At 45.1% G+C, this 18150-nt stretch overlaps 1 non-coding gene across 1 annotated transcript; it reads right to left on the bottom strand.

Moving 5' to 3' along the window:
• Positions 1-4758: 4758 nt before the first annotated feature.
• On the bottom strand, positions 4759-4833 carry TRNAA-UGC (transfer RNA alanine (anticodon UGC)). Its single transcript has one exon. It is a non-coding gene; the product is annotated as a tRNA-Ala (tRNA).
• Positions 4834-18150: the final 13317 nt, after the last annotated feature.

Here is an 18150-nt window from a genome sequence, read left to right as displayed (position 1 = left end):
TTGACGTACTCCTTTTCCTATTTGGAACCAGTCTGTTGTTCCATGTCTAGTTCTAACTGTTGCTTCCTGACCTGCATATAGGTTTCTCAAGAGGCAGGTTAGGTGGTCTGGTATTCCCATCTCTTACAGAATTTTCCACAGTTTGTTGTGATCCACACAGTCAAAGGCTTTGGCATAGTCAATAAAGCAGAAATAGATGTCTTTCTGGAACTCTCTTGCTTTTTCGATGATCCAGCGGATGTTGGCAATTTGATCTCTGGTTCCTCTGCCTTTTCTAAAACCAGCTTGAACATCAGGGAGTTCACGGTTCACGTATTGCTGAAGTCTGGCTTGGAGAATTTTGAGCATTACTTTACTAGCGTGTGAGATGAGTGCAATTGTGCGGTAGTTTGTGAACGGTAACTATGAGACATAAATCTGGAGATTTGTTGGTCCATCTCAATTCCTTCTGCTTCTTAGACTAATGGTGAAAATACCTCGGTGCCCTGAATTTCATTCTAGTTTAAAGACGTATAGTTTTTCATGCAGCACAAATCCTCAGATGTAAGCCAACTGTTTCATCCTGTGTTTCACTGGAGAAATAGCTATGTGTTCTCATCCTGGAAGAAAAAGTGGTGCGTGGGACTCAATGAAAGATGCTAAGGGTGCTACTCCACTGTAGAATTATTTCTACTGTTATTCCTTGTACCTGTATGGTATTTCAGGTCTGTATTAAGTTGCATGGGCTAACCTGGGCACCTAATGATCATCTGAAGCATCATCCTGTGTTTCCTTACCTCTCGGCTTTTCCCTGGCTGATCTCTTCCTGGCTTGCTCTGATCACTTCTTTGACTGGCAAATGTCTACTTGTCTTTCAAAATCCAGCTCAGGCAGGCACCACCCCTCCTGGAAGCCTTTCTTTATCCACTCTGGTTGAATTGAACAGCCTGCTCTATACCCCACAGAGTGCATTGCTTTGTGTGGTCACAGTCCCCTAACTTGTCTGGTTCCTTCCCTGTTAGGGTTGATTCCTTGAGGGTAGGATGGTAAATTTATCTCCACAATCCCTGACGACTTTGAACAAGCATTTATCGAACGGATATGAGAGTATTTGAGCATATGCTGCTCTCTACCTGGGATGATGTTCTCTTCTCTAGTATATACATTCTCTCCCTCTTTCTCTCTGCAATCTGAACTGTATTCATCTTTCAGTTCAGTTCAGTTCAGTCGCTCAGTCGTGTCCGACTCTGCGACCCCATGAATTGCAGCACGCCAGGCCTCCCTGTCCACCAACTCCCAGAGTTCACTCAGACTCGCTTCCATCGAGTCAGTGATGCCATCCAGCCATCTCATCCTCTGTCGTCCCCTTTTCCTCCTGCTCCCAATCCTTCCCAGCATCAAAGTCTTTTCCAATGAGTCAACTCTTTGCATGAGGTGGCCAAAGTATTGAAGTTTTAGCTTTAGTATCATTCCTTCCAAAGAAATCCCAGGGTTGATCTCCTTTAGAATGTACTGGTTGGATCTCCTTGCAGTCCAAGGAACTCTCAAGAGTCTTCTCCAACACCACAGTTCAAAAGCATCAATTCTTTGGTGCTCAGCCTTCTTCACAGTCCAACTCTCACATCCATACACGACTACTGGAAAAACCATAGCCTTGACTAGACGGACCTTAGTCAGCAAAGTAATGTCTCTGCTTTTGAATATACTGTCTAAGTTGATCATAACTTTTCTTCCAAGGAGTAAGCGTCTTTTAATTTCATGGCTACAATCACCATCTGCAGTGATTTTGGAGCCCAAAAAATAAAGTCTGACACTGTTTCCACTCTTTCTCCATCTATTTCCCATGGAGTGATGGGACCGGATGCCATGATCTTCATTTTCTGAATGTTGAGCTTTAAGCCAACTTTTTCACTCTCCTCTTTTACTTTCATCAAGAGGCTTTTTAGTTCCTCTTCACTCGGTTAAAGCCTCTACTCCAGATCCTGCAGCTACATACACCAACACACCCATACTTCTGCTTCTCCAGGATTCATCAGTCAAGTTATTACTTTCTTAGCATTTGTCTTTCTGGCCTGACAGTCAGCCCCACAGGGACAAAGCTTCATCTGTTGCCGCTTCCAGTGCTGATCACAACATTAGGCACCCAATAGGCTTCCAATCATTGTTTGTTGAATAAATGAACAAACAAAGGAGTCAGTGAGCAATTCTATTTTGAGTCTCCAAAGTAAAAACTTCCATTTGTGGCCAAATACTGGGATTACTACCCAGAGCCAGGACAAGTGAGGGAAAAGAAGGGCAAGGGCACTGAATGTGAGAAGGAGCTCACTTCTGATGCCAGCTGTGCTCTTGCAGGAGCCTGGTGACTCCTCCTTGCACGGTGGGCCTGGGGGCCTTGCCTGCCCTGCCCCCACCCCGCCCAGTTCCTTCCTTGTATAACTCAGGCCTTTTGACATGCTGACAGCAGAAATCTAATATACACATATCAAGCAAACTGCTGGAAATGGATTGCTCTTATAAGAAAATCACAAGAAGGGGAGAGCTGAAATGTTCCTGACACCAGGAATTCCAGTGCTATTGGAGCTCTGTTTCTCTTCTTCACTTTCCTCTGCTCCTATGTATTATTCGCTCAGAATATCTTATACATATAAAATCTCCTCTTGGTTTTGTTTCTCCAGAGAATCCTGACTCATATAGTGCTGATAGAAGTTTCTGGAGAGAATGGATTCATACTCCCTTCTCCTCGGCTGCCCTTTCCTGCCTCACTGTGCATTTGGCGTGGGGAGACCAAGGCAGGCAGTTTCCCAGGCCTCGCTGTACTTCTTAGCACTTTCTTCTGTATCTCTCTGATCAGGGCAGAGGGGGCCCTCAGTCCCGAGAAGGGGTGCAGAATCTGCAGCTACCAGATCATCTGCTCCAAATCAGGCAGGGGAGCTACCCGGCTGGGAGGGAAATTGAAGCTGAGCTGAAATGGAACAGCTGGGTCTCTTTCAAAGGCACAGCCCACTGGGGAGAAGCAGAGCAGTTTAGCTTCCCTTAGCAACCCACCCAGAACCTGCCAGAGTGATGCTGCTCTTGAGAGACCACAAGGGCTCGAGGAGAAGACAGAGGCTACCAACACACAACACAGCCGTCCGTCCCCTCCTTTCTTTGCATCGTCACTTGCCGGGCTATTTCCAGATTATGTTGGAGAGAAATAAAGCCCCTGCCTCAGAGAGTGGATAGGACCGTCAGAGCTCTCTGCGGCCAGAACACAGCATCTGCTGCTACGATTATTGCTGCAGAGAGTCGGTCTGCGCAGGAGAGAGACAGACAGGCAGGTGGTTCTTTCTGCCTCCAAAATGCTGCCGTTCTCCAACCTCAGTGTCTGTGAGAATCACCTGGAGGACTCACTGAAACAGCTCACCAGGTTCCACCCCCCAGAGTCTGTGATGCAATAGGGCAGGGCCTGAGAATCTGCATTCTCAACAAATTTCTAGGGGCTGCTGCTGACCTGGGGGCCCCACACTGAGAACCCCTGGCCTCACATAGCCTGACTGCATCTGAGAATCACTGGGACGCTTTATACTTACCTGCGACCACCGGGCCACTGGGATTCTGACTGAAGTGGTTTGGGGTGTGGCCTAAGCCTTGGCGTCTTTTCCGCATCAGTACCCTGGTTCTGATGGCTGTGTTGGGCAATGGCCATGCACCCACCGTCTCAGTTAGGAGCCTGGGGGATGTGCCAGCTGAGCCTCGCATTTCCCTGCTGGGCAGGGATCTGACCCAGCTCCCACACTCAGTTGAGAATTGTCCTCTCCTGGTGCCTTCTCTCAGCCTCGCCTCACTTTCTCCATGTTGACATTACCCGCTGCCCATGTCAGGGTCCTGTGAGGTCCCCAACCAAGTTCCAAGCCCAAAGACCCAGGCCAAGGCTGACTGAGCTGACAGGTCCTGCCGACAGACCTCTGTCTCTGGGTCTGAATATCTCTGTGTGGGGCTTCCAGGGCCAGGAGCCCCACCACCGACCCCTGGGTCCCCCTAGACTCCAGGCTCTGACCAGCTGTCCTATTGCTGGCCCGTGTGGATGTTCACCCCTGGACTTGCCCCGGCCGCCTGCTCCCTCTGGGCACAGCTCATGCATCTGGCCTCCTGCTTCCTCTGTGAATCCTGTGATGTTCTAGGCATTAATTTGAAACAGCAGCAAGCTGTTGAGAGGTAAAGCCTTACATTTAAATTTCAGAGAGGGACCCTCCTTACTCTTTGATGTTCATGGCACAAACAGGTCTTCAAAGGGTATATTTACCTCAGCACCTCAGCTCCTTAAGAGAAAAAATGCTTCATTGTTGAATCGTGTCGTTTCTAATTAGAGCCTTTGCCAGGCTGAGGACTCCGGGGAAGTACCCCTCCCCTCTCCTACTTCTACCCTCCCCACCCAGGAAACTGAGACCCTGGTTTATTGCTCCCCATCCCCACTTTGCACCCTCAGTCCCCCTAGTCCTTGCCCCTAAGCGCTCCTTCTTGAGGCCCACTCACTCAGAGGACACAGGTAGGATCCCAGGAAACAGTCGATGTCCAGGGTCCTTCTGGGATAGAGGTGGGTGGGTTGATTTTTTTTTCTTTTAAGTTCTTTCCAGCATATTTCCAAGTCTCATCAGGGACATTTTCTCCACTCCCCAGGGCACCTCCTGGCCTGGGTCATCGCCTCCTCCTTTTTTTTTTTTTTTTTTTAATGTTTATTTATCTGGGTGCTCCAGGTGTTAGTTGTGGCACACAAACTCTTAGTTGTAGTATGAGGGATATAGCTCCCTGACCAAGGATCGAACTTGGGCCCCCTGCATTGCAAGTGCAGAGTCTTAGCCGCTGGACCATCAGGGCAGTCCTCATCTTCTGCATGTTGGGACTGATAGATTATACTCCATCCCCAAATCTCACAGGCTTACCCCAGGAAAGAGTTTCTTCTTTCTTAGGCTAAATCTGATGCAGGGTGGTCATTCCTCTTCCATCTTGAAGCTGCACTGTCTTGAAACTGTGGCCTCCACAGTCTCTCTGTGTGAGAGGGAGAGAGAGATGGAGGAGTCTCACTGGCTCCTAACTGCTTGGGCCAGAATGTGACGCATCCCCTCTGCTGCCAGTCCGCTGGCCCAAAGTAGTCAGGAGACCCTGAGCTGCTCCATAGGGAGCACATGAAATTTGGGGTGAGCTCCAGTTGATGTGGCTCAGGGAACATACACTTTCAATATGTTGCCCTGGATCCGCAATAAGAAACAGTCTTTGTGGGCGATGTGTGTGCATGTACTCAACTCCAACTTTTGCGACCCTATAGGCTGTAGCCCACCAGGCTCCTCTGTCCATGGAATTCTCCAGGTAAGAGTGTGAAGAGGATTGCCATTTCCTCCTCCAGGGGATCTTCCTGACCCCGGACTGAGGCCTTATTTCTTGCATCTCCTGCATTGCAGATGGATCCTTTACTCCTGGTGCCACCTGGGAAGCCTCTTTGTTGGGTAGAGGGGCTGTTAATTCTGTATTTACCCTAGACCCATCCTCTGTCCTTCTAGGACCTGGAATCTGCTGGATTCCTCTGCCCTTTGGCTTCCAGTTGGGTTTAGTCAGGGGAAAATGCGTGCTGGGAAGTCACCAGCAGAGGAATGGGAAATTACCAGCAGAGGAATGGGAAATCACCAGCAGAGAATGGGAAGCTGAAGGAGAGGGAGGCAGAAGGTGCTGCTCCTTCACTCCCTCCCTGCCAGCCTTGATTTGGCAGCACTACTTCCTCTCCCCACGGCTACAGCACCTGGAAGGCGGCCTCAGTCCCTTCCACACTCATATCCACAAACCCCCCTCCCCTCTTCTAGCATCCTGTTCTTGCTGGTCCTCGGGTGTTTCATAATCCTCTGTTGGTTCCCTTCACTCTGCCCCAGCCTCTGAAAATAGCATCTCCGTCTTCATTAACCTCTTTTCAACTTCCATTTGAATTAACCATCTTCCCACTTGGAAAGGAGCATCTGAGCAGGACTAACTCCCGGCCCCAGCCAGGAACAGTATCTACTAACCTGTGGGGGCCAGCGATGAGGGGCCAGGCACCCCACTAAGGTTCTAAGCTCTTTTCCTGGGTTGACAGATATAATCCTCATGATAACCCTTTGAGACAGATTACATTGTTTCCTCAATTTTCAGATAAAGAAACCAAGAAACAAAGAGGAAAAGTAACTTGCCTAAGATCACATAACACTTGAATTTGAACCTAGGCAGTCCTTGCTCCTGACATCTACTCTACCATGCCACACTTCAGCCCACCCGTTAAAGAACAGGCTCTGGTACGTGTTGGAGCAGTGGGCCACCCCTGCCCCCTTCCCGTGACTCGTATACGTAGGGGTCTGTGGGCTTGCCAAGTGTTCCTTTGGCCTTTGACTTCTGGTTTCATTGATCACTCTGGTTCTCAGACCCTAAACTTCTAGGCTCCAGGGAAGCTGCAGTTGTATGGTCTCTGGACCTCTATCCAGTATGAGGGCTCTGCTCTCTTATGATTAAAATAATACATTTTTTTAACTCCCTAGTTCAGCAAAGTTTTGCCTTTGTTATTGGTTGAATTGTGTTTCCCAAAAAGATTTGTTGAAGCTCGAACTCCAGTACCTCAGAACATGCCCTTATTTGGGGACATAGGGAGGCTACTGATGTAATTACTTAAGATGAGGTCATATTGGAGTAGGGAGGGCCCTTAACCCAGTATGACTGGTGTCTGCATAAGAAGAGAGAAATTAGGGCACAGACATGCACAGGGAGCACGCCACACACGTGGAGGCAGCGGCACACATGGGAGTGATGTGCTCACAAGCCAAGGAATGCCAAGGATTGCCCACAGCAACCGGGAGCTAGGTGAGGAGCATGGGATGGACTCCCCCTCACGGTCTTTGGAAGGAGCCCATGCTGCCAACATCTTGCTTTTGACCATCTAACCTCCAGAACTATGAGACAGCACATCGTCATTGTTTTAAGCCACTCAGTTTGTGGTACTTGCTATGGCAGCCCTAGGAAAGGAGCAGCCCCTTTAATCACCATGGTTACCACCCTATTCCCACCCCTCTCTCAGCAGTGCTCCAGCTCCACTGGCCGCCTTCCTGTGGTCAGGGGACTCAGGCAAGTTCCTGCCGTAGGGTTTTGCACTTACTGTGCACCCTTCCTGGAGTGATTTCCCTTAGATGGTCATAGGACGTCTTCCTTCATAATATGTGTGTGTGTGTGTGTGTGTGTGTGTGTGTCTGTCTGTCTGTTTGTGTGTCTGTGTGTGAGGACGTGCATGCTCACATTCAGTCATATCAGACTCTTTGGGCTTTAGCCAACCAATCTCCCCTGTTAATGGGATTTTTTAGGCAAGAGCACTGGAGTGGGTTGCCATTTCCTTCTCCAGGAGAATCTATGGCAGGCAGATTCTTTACCTGCTGAGCCATCAGGGAAGCCCATGAGAGATGGAAGGTTTTAAAGACCACCACCCACACTTCAGTCACTCAGAGCCTCTTGGATCATACCAAAATTTGCCAACATTATAAAAAGCAATAACTAAAATCTTAACAAATATTCACTATAAGAAGGCAAACCTACTTCAAAGATAGCTCTGAGGAGCAGACATTCTAGAGCCAAAGTGAATCGGCTTTCTCACCTTCGCTGTCTTGAATCAGCTATTCTACCGCTTCATGTGAAACTGACTGCCTAAATGAAACTTTATAACATGCTGTCAGAAAAGTCTTTGGCCTCCAAAACCTGTAGAGAGCCAATAAAAAATTCTCAGTACATTTGGAAAACAAAAACCTTCAAGAAACTGACAGACTTGTGAAGAGCTATAGCAAGAGAGCAGGATAGAAGACAAGGAATCAAGTCAAGAAAAAGAAACTGACATCAGGGAAATGCACAAGGAAACCATCTCATACCCACAAGTATGGCTACTACATAAAATAGACAATGACAATTGTTGGCAGGATGTGAAGAAATATGATCCCTGTGCACTGTTGATAAGAATGTAAGATGGTATAGCTGCTATGAAAAACAGTATGGAAGCTTCTCAAAACATTAAAAAGAATTACCATAAAATTCAGCAATTCTACTTCTGGGTATATACCAAAAAGAATTTAAAGAGGACCTTGAGGAGATAACTGTAACATGCATTCATAAGCAGCAGCATTCACAATAGCTAAAAGCAACCCAAATGCCTATCAAAAGATAAATGAATAAACAAAATGGGATATAGACATGCAACAGAATATCATTCAGCTTTAAAAAGGAAGGAAATTCTGAAATAAGCATGGATGAACCTTGAAGGTATTATGCTAAGTAAGTCACAAAAAGGCAAATACTCTATGATTCCACTTAAAGGAGCTACCTAGAGAAATAAAATTCATGGAGACAGACAGCAGAACTTCCCTAGGGACTGGGGAAGGAGAGAACAGGGAGCTGCTGCTTAATTTACACAGTTTCACAACGGGAATGTAAATTGATGGAGCCATTATGGAGAACAGTACGGAAGTTTCTCAAAAAACTAAATACACAGTGACCATGAGATCCAGCAACCTTACTCCTAGGCTTATATCCAGACAAAATTATCATTTATAAAGATACATACACCCTCTATGTTCATAGCAGCCTTATTCACAATAGCCAAGATATGAAGGCAACCTAAATGTCCATCAGCAGATGAATGGACACACACACACACACACACACACACAATGGAATGAGATGGCTGGATAGCATCACCAACTCAACGGACATGAACTTGGGCAAACTCTTGGAGATAGTGAGGGACAGGGAGGCCTGGAGTGCTGCAGTCCATGGGGTTGCAAAGAGTTGGACACAACTTAGCAACTAAACAACAACATACAAAGGAATACTACTCAGCCATAAAAAAGAATGAATTAATGCCATTTGCAGCAACATGGATGGAACAAGAGATTGTCATACTAAGTGAAATAAGTCAGGAAGAGAAAGACCAATACCATATGGTATTGCTTATATGTAGAATCTGAAATATGACCCGTGAAAGAGATTCACAGACACAGAGAACAGACTTGTGGTTGCCAAGATGGAGGAAGGATGGGGAAGGGATGGATTGGGAGTTTTGGATCAGTGGATGAAAGTTAGTATATATAGGATAGACAATAAGGTTCCACTGTATAGCACAGGGAACTATATTCAATATCCTGTGATAACCAACACAACATTGTAAAGCAATTTTTCTCTAATTAAAAAAAATTTTTAAATAGAACCTAAAAAATATCCTGTGATAAACTATAATGGAAAAGAGTATGTGTGTGTATACACACACTCACATAACTGAAACAATTTGCTGAACATCAGAACGTATCACAACATTGTAAATCACTTATATGTCAATAAAAAAAATAAGTTTTAAAAATGTACACAGTTCCAGTTTGCAAAACGAAGAGTTCTTGAAGTTGGTTGCACAGCAATGTGGATGTGTTAACAACTGAATTTTTTACACTTAAAAATCATTAACACAGTAAATTTTATGTTATGTACATTTTACCAAAACTAAGCAAAATTGTTTTTAATTAAAAGAGGAAAGAGAAGGAGAAGGGGAAGGGGAAAGAGAAGAGGAAGAAGAAATGAGGCTGAAGAGAGTGTGGAGGAGGGGGAGGAGAACCCATGTCCTCTTCAGCCGTGGTCAGTGGGCTGCGTCTGCCTGCCTTGTAAATGGTGTTGCCCAGGCCATTCCTTCGGCACGTTCTGTGGGAAGTGTTTCTTGAGAAGCAGAGGCATAAATGAAGCATCATCTCCTCAAACCTAAAATCCCTCAGTGGTTAAGACCTCCTCTAGACTGGAAACGCCCTGCTTGAAACAGAGGAATAAATGCAATCTCTTTGTTGGTTGCTTTTATTTCAAATTTTACTTTCGAATACGTGATACATACATGCATACTACAAGATCCAAAAAGTACAGAAGGTACATGGTGCACAAGTCAATTTCCCTTCTTTCCTGGCCCAGCCACCAGTTTCTCTTCTTGGGAGCAACAACCGTTGATTTCCTCTGTGTCCTTCTGGAAGGTAGATTTACCCCTGCCCTCTCCCCACTTTTTTAAGAACTCAAATGGTAGCATTCTAAGCCCATTATTCTGTCTCCTGTCTTAACACTAAAAATTATATCCTGGTGATCATTTCATCCCGTAAAAGGAGATATGCCTCCTTCTTCTCCTTGCTGCTCCCTTTTTCTCCTCCTTTCTTTTTAAAGTAATATGTCTAATTAACTGACATGGATGGGACCACAGGGAGCCTGTAACATCTGGCTCCCCACCTTGAGAATGACCAGCTTTGAAGTTACCCCACTTCCTCCTCCCACCGGAGGAGACTAGTACAATGGAGTCCCATACACTCATCACTCAGATGCAATGATTAATTCTGTGACATGTCCTTTATCTTAATCCATCTAGAAATTCTTTGTTTTTTGTTCTAGCTGATGTAGTCCAAACCAAAATTGGCATTGGGTCATATCACCCCTACATTTTTCAATGTGCAGCTCTAAAACATGTCAATTCTGTCTCACATAACCACAAAGTTATGATCACGCCACACAAAATTTACAAGAATTCTCTGATATTGCCTTATACCCAGTCCCCAGCAAATTTCCCCATTTATCGTAAGTGTCCCCTAAATAGTTGTTTTCTTAAAAAAAAAAATCATTCCTTTCATTTGATGTCTCTTCATTTTCTTTTCATCTCCCCCCACCCCATTCTCTTTTAACCGTAAATACTCCTGCCACCATCTTTATTTCCCACCACTAACTTGTAGAAACTGGGTCAGTTTTCCTGAAAAATGACCCACATTCAGGTTCATTTCTTTGCTTCCTGTAGTGCCGTTTGAGTGATTTTACTTATTCTCCATGACTCCTGTGAATGGAAATGGGCTCTAAAGGCACCACTGGCATTTGCGACAGGGATCCCTCCTGGAGGTACCATGTGCTGTTACACATTATACCACATTGGGAAGCATACAATGTCTTCCTTTCAGTGACACAAAGATTAATCATTGGTTTAGATAGTTTCAGCCTGATCCCTTTGTGGTCAAGTTCCCCATCAATCTTTTATCTAACGAGTTTATGCATTGAAGACCATTGTCTGAATCAATGATTTCCCCAGGAGTTATGAAACGATGATTTTCTAAGTCTCTCCTTCCTTCCACATTTATCAGGCATGTTTTTAAAGAGCCAGAGAACCTACCTTATCCACAAGTCTTCCTCTGAATTACTTAAGGTTATTTAAACTCAAAATCACTCCTAAGAGACTGTTTCTCTACCACTGAGGCCAATTTGAAAACTTTGTCTTCAACTCTAAAAGCAAGAATGAATAGAGAATTTTCAAAATTATTTCTCTAGGGTGGCATTGTTAGGATACGCACATAGCTATCCCAGGTGTCTGATCATTTGGGCATATAACTTCTAAAAGTAAAACAGAAATCAACTGCATTATTTAACTACCACATACTCACAGGTGCATGCACACACACACACATATTGTAAACAGATCAAGAATTAAATCCTAATGCAGGACTTACTGTATGCAGCATTTTTTCAAAAACTTATGTTTCTGCCCCTGGAGCACCCACCACCCACCATGAGTGAGGCCAGGCTGGGGATGGAGACATGACATCCTGCCTACAGTTCTAGGAAGAGCTTGATCAGGAACAAGACACCCTGAAGCAGTCTGCTTTCTTCAAAAATGAATCTAAAAACAAGTATTTGAGGAAATCCACATTTTAGCAATAGATTGCTCATCACCTTGCCTGAGTTTTGTCAGATCAAGGCTGTGAGTCTTCCTTTCCTATCAGCGAGCACATGGTTGACCGTAATCGGCCCAAGGATCACCTTTGGCTGAGCGGAGACAGGTTTCAGAAAGCCCCTGCCATGGTTGCCCTCACTTCCTTTTGTCTACTTGACACTTCTTTCCTCATCTCTGAGCTGCTGGCTTGGGATTAGTCCAGCTGAAAGGAAAGTGCCATTTCATTTTTACTCAGGTTAAAAAAAAAAAAATCCATCTCAGAAACAAATCAATTCTAAATCCAATTAAATCAGAGATTGTGAGAGCTGGAAAGGGGTATGTGGAAACACTGAAGCCATCGGATTCTGAGTTTTTTAGCTAAAAATCACCTTAGAGACCTTATAATTAATTCTCTATTTACAGATGTGGACATTGAGGCTCAGAGGAGTGGCGGGACTCACCCAGGATCCCATGGCAAAGCTAAGACCCAAAACCAGACTTTCCCACTAAATCATGGACTTCCCCTCCCCACATTTTCCACTTTAGGAAAAAGAGGGAGTCATGTCACTAGCCTAAGGTTAAAGAGTTGGGCACTAAGTGCCTACTACATGCCAGGTATGTGCTGGCATGTAATCATACCACACTCTATTCCTTGGATGCCATGCAGCTGTTTCCTACAGAGAAGCTCATTAACTGTCCTAAATAGTCAGCATTCTGTCATCGCAGCTAATTCAGCTCCTAATGGGTAAAATACATTCACTGTGCTTTTCAAGGGAACTGTTGGCTCCAGCAAGGTGTTCCTCAGATGAAGCAACAGTCCCGCACTGCCCACAGTATGCCATCATCTTCCTGAATGAAGTGAGGAGTATGAGAATAGGAGTCTAGAGGTGGCACACAGTTTGGAGCTGAAAGTGAAAGTGTTACGATGAGCAGGTGTCAGACTCTTTTCAACACCATGGACAGTAGCCCGCCAGGCTCCTCTGTCCATGGAATTCTCCAGGTAAGAATACGGGAGTGAGTATTCTTCTCTAGAGGATCTTCCCAACAAATAGACATCAAACCCAAGTCTCCTGAACTGCAGGCGGATTCTTTATCATCTGAACCACCAGGGAAGCCATTGGTAAAAGGATGGTTTCTCTCAGGCTATCAGAAGGTTAAGTGCAGTTCTTGGATTTTCATTGCTACCTTGATGGAACTACATCTCTAACCCATTCCAAGAAGTCTTGGGATCCACCAGATAAAAAGCTTCCTTTAGTTCTCTGGTTCTAAAATTCTTCAGTTCAGTTCAGTTGAGTTCAGTTGCCTAGTCATGTCTGACTCTTTGCGACCCCATGAACTGCAGCACACCAGGCCTCCCTGTCCACAGCATATTGGACACCTACTGACCTGAGGAGTTCATCTTTCAGTGTCCTGTCTTTTTGCCTTTTCATACTGTTCATGGGGTTCTCAAGGCAAGAATACTGAAGTGGTTTGCCATTCCCTTCTCCAGTGGACCGCATTTTGTCAGAATTCTCCACCAGGACCCGTCTGTCTTAGGTGACCCTACAAGGCATGGCTGATAGTTTCATTGAGTTAGACAAGGCTGCGGTCCACGTGATCTGATTGGTTAGTTTCCTGTGATTGTGGTTTTCATTCTGTCTGCCCTCTGATGGAGAAGGATAAGAGGCTTATGGAAGAGACTAACTGAGGGCGAAACTGGGTCTTGTTCTGATGAGCAGGGCCATGCTCAGTAAATCTTTAATCCAATTTTCTGTTGGTGGGTGGGGCTGTGTTCCCTCCCTGTTATTTGACCTGAGGCCAAACTATGGTGGAGGTAATGAAGATAATGGCGGCCTCCTTCAAAGGGTTCCATGAAAGCACTGCTGCACTCAGTGCCCCCAACCCTGCAACAGGCCACCACCAACCCATGCCTCCACCAGAGACTCCTGGACACTCATGGGCAAGTCTGGGTCAGCTTCTTGCAGGGTCACTGCTCCTTTCTCCTGGGTCCAAGGTTGTGTTTGTGCCCTCCAAGAGTCTGTTTCTCTAGTCCTGTGTAAGTTCTAGTGGCTTTATGGTGGGGTTAATGGCGACCTCCTCCAAGAGGGCTTATGCCATACCCAGGTATACTGTACCCAGAGCCCCTGCCCCTGCAGCAGTCCACTGCTGACCTGTACTTCCACAGGAGACACTCAAGCACAGTTCTGTTTCGGTCTCTGTGGGGTGACTGGGTCCTGGTGTTCACAAGGTTTGTTTGAGCCCTCAAAGCATCTCTTGTGGGTATGGGGAGATCAGTGGAAAAATAACTCCAGAATGAATAGAGACAGAGCCAAAGAAAAACAACACCCACTTGTGGATGTGACTGGTGATGGAAGTAAAGTCTGATGCTGTTAAAAGCAATATTGCATAGGTACATGAATCAAGGAAATTGGAAGTGGTCAAACAGGAGATGGCAAGGGTGAACATTGACATTACAGAAATCGGTGAACAAAAATGGACTGGAATGGGTGAATTTAACTCAGATGACCATTATATCTACTATGGTGGGGAAGAATCCTTTAGAAGAATTGGAGTAGCCATCATAGTCAACAAGAGTCTGAAATACAGTACTTGGATGCAATCTCAAAAACGATAGAATGATCTCTGTTCATTTCCAAGGCAAACCATCCAGTATCACAGTAATCCAAGTCTATGGCCTGACCAGTAATGCTGAAGAAGTTGAAGCTGAATGGGTCTGTGAAAACCTACCAGGCCTTCTAGAACTAACACACAAAAAAGATGTCCTTTTCATTACAGGGGACTGGAATGCAAAAGTAGGAAGTCAAGAAATACCTGCAGTAACAGTCAAATTTGGACTTGGAGTACAGAATGAAGCAGGGAAAAATCTAATAGAGTTTTGCCAAGAGAACACACTGGTCATAGCAAACACCCTCTTACTTACTCACTCAGTTGTGATGGGGACACAACTGATCCCATGACACCTGTTAGTTGGTGTAATCATGTTAAGTCTTCTAGAGACTAGAGATGCAACAACGCAAGAGAAGACTCTACACATGGACATCACCAGATGGTCAACACCGAAATCAGACTGCTTATATTCTTTGTGCCAAAGATGGAGAAACTCTATACAGTCAGCAAAAACAAGACTGGGAGCTAACTGTGGCTCAGATCATGAACTCATTGCAAAATTCAGACTTAAATTGAAGAGAGTAGGGAAAACCACTAGACCATTCAGGTATGACCTAAATCAAGTCCCTTAGGAGTATACAGTGGAAGTGACAAATAGATTCAAGGGATTAGGTCTGATAGACAGAGCACCTGAAGAACTATGAATGGAGGTTCCTAACATTGTACAGGAGGCAATGATCAAGACCATCCCCAAGAAAAAGAAATGCAAAAAGGCAAAATGGTTGTCTGAGGAGGCCTTACAAATAACTGAGAAAAGAAGAGAAGTGAAAGGCAGAGAAAAGGAAAGCTATACCATTTGAATGCAGAGTTCCAAAGAATAGCAAGGAGAGATAAGAAAGCCTTCCTCGATGATCAATGCAAAGAAATAGATGAAAACCATAGAATGGGAAAGACTAGAGATCTCTTCAAGAAAATAAGAGATACCAAGGGAAATTTTCATGCCAAAATGGGCACAATAAAGGACAGAAATGGTATGGACCTAACAGAAGCAGAAGATATTAAGAAGAGGTGACAAGGATAAACAGAAGAGCTATACAAAAAAGATCTACACAACCCAGATAATCACGATGGTGTGATCACTCACCTAGAGCCAGACATCCTGGAGTGCAAAGTCAAGTGGGCTTTAGGAAGCATCACTATGAACAAAGCCAGTGGAGGTGATGGAATTCCAGTTGAGCTATTTAAAATCCTAAAAGATGATGCTGTGAAAGTGCTGCACTCAATATTCCAGCAAATTTGGAAAACTCAGCAGTGGCCACAGGACTGGAAAAGGTTAGTTTTCATTCCAATCCCAAAGAAACACAATGCCCAAGAATGCTCAAACTACTGTACAATTGCACTCGTCTCACACACTAGCAAAGTAATGCTCAAAATTCTCCAAGTCAGGCTTCAACAGTATGTGAACAATGAACTTCCAGATGTTCAAGCTGGATTTAGAAAAGGCAGAGGAACCAGAGATGAAATTGCCAACATCTGCTGGACCATTGAAAAAGCAAGAGAGTTTCAGAAAAACATCTACTTCTGTTTTATTGACTATGCCAAAGCCTTTTACTGTGTGGATCACAACAAACTGTGGAAAATTCTTAAACAGATGGGTATACCAGACCACCTAACCTGCCTCTTAAGAAATCTGTATGCAGGTCAAGAAGCAACAGTTAGAACGGGACATGGAACAACAGGCTGGTTCCAAATCGGGAAAGGAGTACATCAAGGGTGTATATTGTCACCTTGCTTATTTAACTAATATGCAGAATACATCATGAGAAATGTTGGACTGGATGAAGCACAAGCTGGAATCAAGATTGCCAGGAGAAATATGAATAACCTCAGATAAGCAGATGACACCACACTTACAGAAAGCAAAGAACTAAGGAGCCTCTTGATGAAAGTGAAAGAGGAGAGTGAAAAAGTTGGCTTAAAACTTAACATTCAGAAAACTGAGATCATGGCATGTAGTCTCATCACTTCATGGGAAATAGATGGGGAAACAATGAAAACAGTGAGAGACTTTACTTTCTTGGCTCCAAAATCATTGCAGATGGTGACTGCAGCCATAAAATTAAAAGATGCTGGCTTTTTGGAAGAAAAGCCATGACCAACCTAGACAGCATATTAAAAAGCAGAGACATTACTTTGCCAACAAAGATCTGTCTAGTCAAAGCTATGGTTTTTCCAGGAGTCATCTATGGATGTGAGAGTCGGAGTATAAAAAAAGCTGAGCACCGAAGAATGATGCTTTTGAACTGTGGTGTTGGCGAACAGTCTTGAAAGTCCCTTGGACTACAAGGAAATGCAACCAGTCCATCCTAAAGGAGATCAGACCTGAATATTCATTGGAAGAACTGATGGTGAAGCTGAAACTTCAATATTTTGGCCACCTTAGGCGTAGAATTGACTCACTTGAAAAGACCCTGATGCTGGGAAAGACTGAAGGTGGGAGGAGAAGGGGACAACAGAGCATGAGATGGTTGGATGGAATCACCAACTCAATGGAAGAGTTTGAGTAAGCTTCAGGAGTTGGTGATGGACAAGGAAGCCTGGTATGCTGCAATCCATGGGATGGCAAAGAGTCGGACACGACTGAGCGAGTGAACTGAACTAACCAAACTACTGGTCACTTCCAAAGGCTGTTTTTAAGAAAGTGGCTTGCAACTCTAATACTTTGAACCAGGAAATGGGCTTAGGTTCTTTTAGGCTAAAGGCAGATGCTGAAATGAGGATTTAAAGACATGTCATTAATTTGGGAGGTGATATGAGAAGGGAGAAGTAGGACAGAAGAGAGAAGGATACCAGCTAAGGGGTGTCAGTGTGTCAACCGCTTCTGTGTACATCTGGGGCTCAGCCCTGTAGCAGGGCAAGAGTATGGTTGTTTCTCCACCAACTGCCATCCTCTGCTGCTGGGGGCTGTTCACCGGGGTCAACTCCCTAGCAGTTCTGACTTGCTCTGTGAGCGCACAGAGACCCAGTCTCTGGCTGGCTCAAACAACAGAAATTTATTTTCTCAAAGTTCTGGAGGCTTCCCTTCTTATTATTAGGAAGCCAGTCATATTGGATTGGATTCCCACATGGCTCAATGACAAAATATCTGCCCGCAAAGGCAGGAAATGCAGGTTTGATCCCTGCAGTTGGGAAGATCCCCTGCAGTAGGAAATGGCAACCCATTCCAGTATTCTTGCTGGGAAGCTCCATGGGCAGTGAAGCCAGGTGGGTGATATACTCCATGGGGGTCACAAAGAGTCGACCATGATTGGGCACGCACTCACGCATGCATATTGAATTAGGGCCCACCCATACGACCTCATTTTCTCTTAATCATCTCTCTGAAGACCTTGTCTCCCATGCGGTCACATCCTAAGATGCTGAGGGTGAGGACTTCAATCTATGAATTTTGAGGGGACACAACTGAGCCCATGACACCTGTTAGTTGGTGTAATCATGTTAGGTCTACTAGAGACTAGAAATGCAACCACCCTCCTTGTCTTCCCATCCCTTTACTGAAACACACCTTGAAGGCCAGGGCCTTGGGGACTGGCTATGCCTCATCCTCTGACACTCACTCCTTGTAATGTCTTTCATCATCACTGAAAATGACTGTGTTTCGCACAAGCTGGTGCAAATATGAATGGGGAGCCCCAGCGGGCCGAGGAATCACATGTTGAGTCAGTGAAGGACAGGAGTCACCCTCTGGGATTCTCAAGCTGCTGCCTAACAACAAACTGTTCTCCAAAGCCGCAGACCAAACGTTCGAAAGGCAGGAACCAGCAAAA

Source organism: Budorcas taxicolor, chromosome 6, assembly GCF_023091745.1.
Source record: "Budorcas taxicolor isolate Tak-1 chromosome 6, Takin1.1, whole genome shotgun sequence".
NCBI classification, from domain to species: Eukaryota; Metazoa; Chordata; class Mammalia; order Artiodactyla; family Bovidae; genus Budorcas; species Budorcas taxicolor.
Note: the sequence above shows the minus strand (reverse complement) of the source record. Positions and strands in the feature narration are given on the sequence as shown.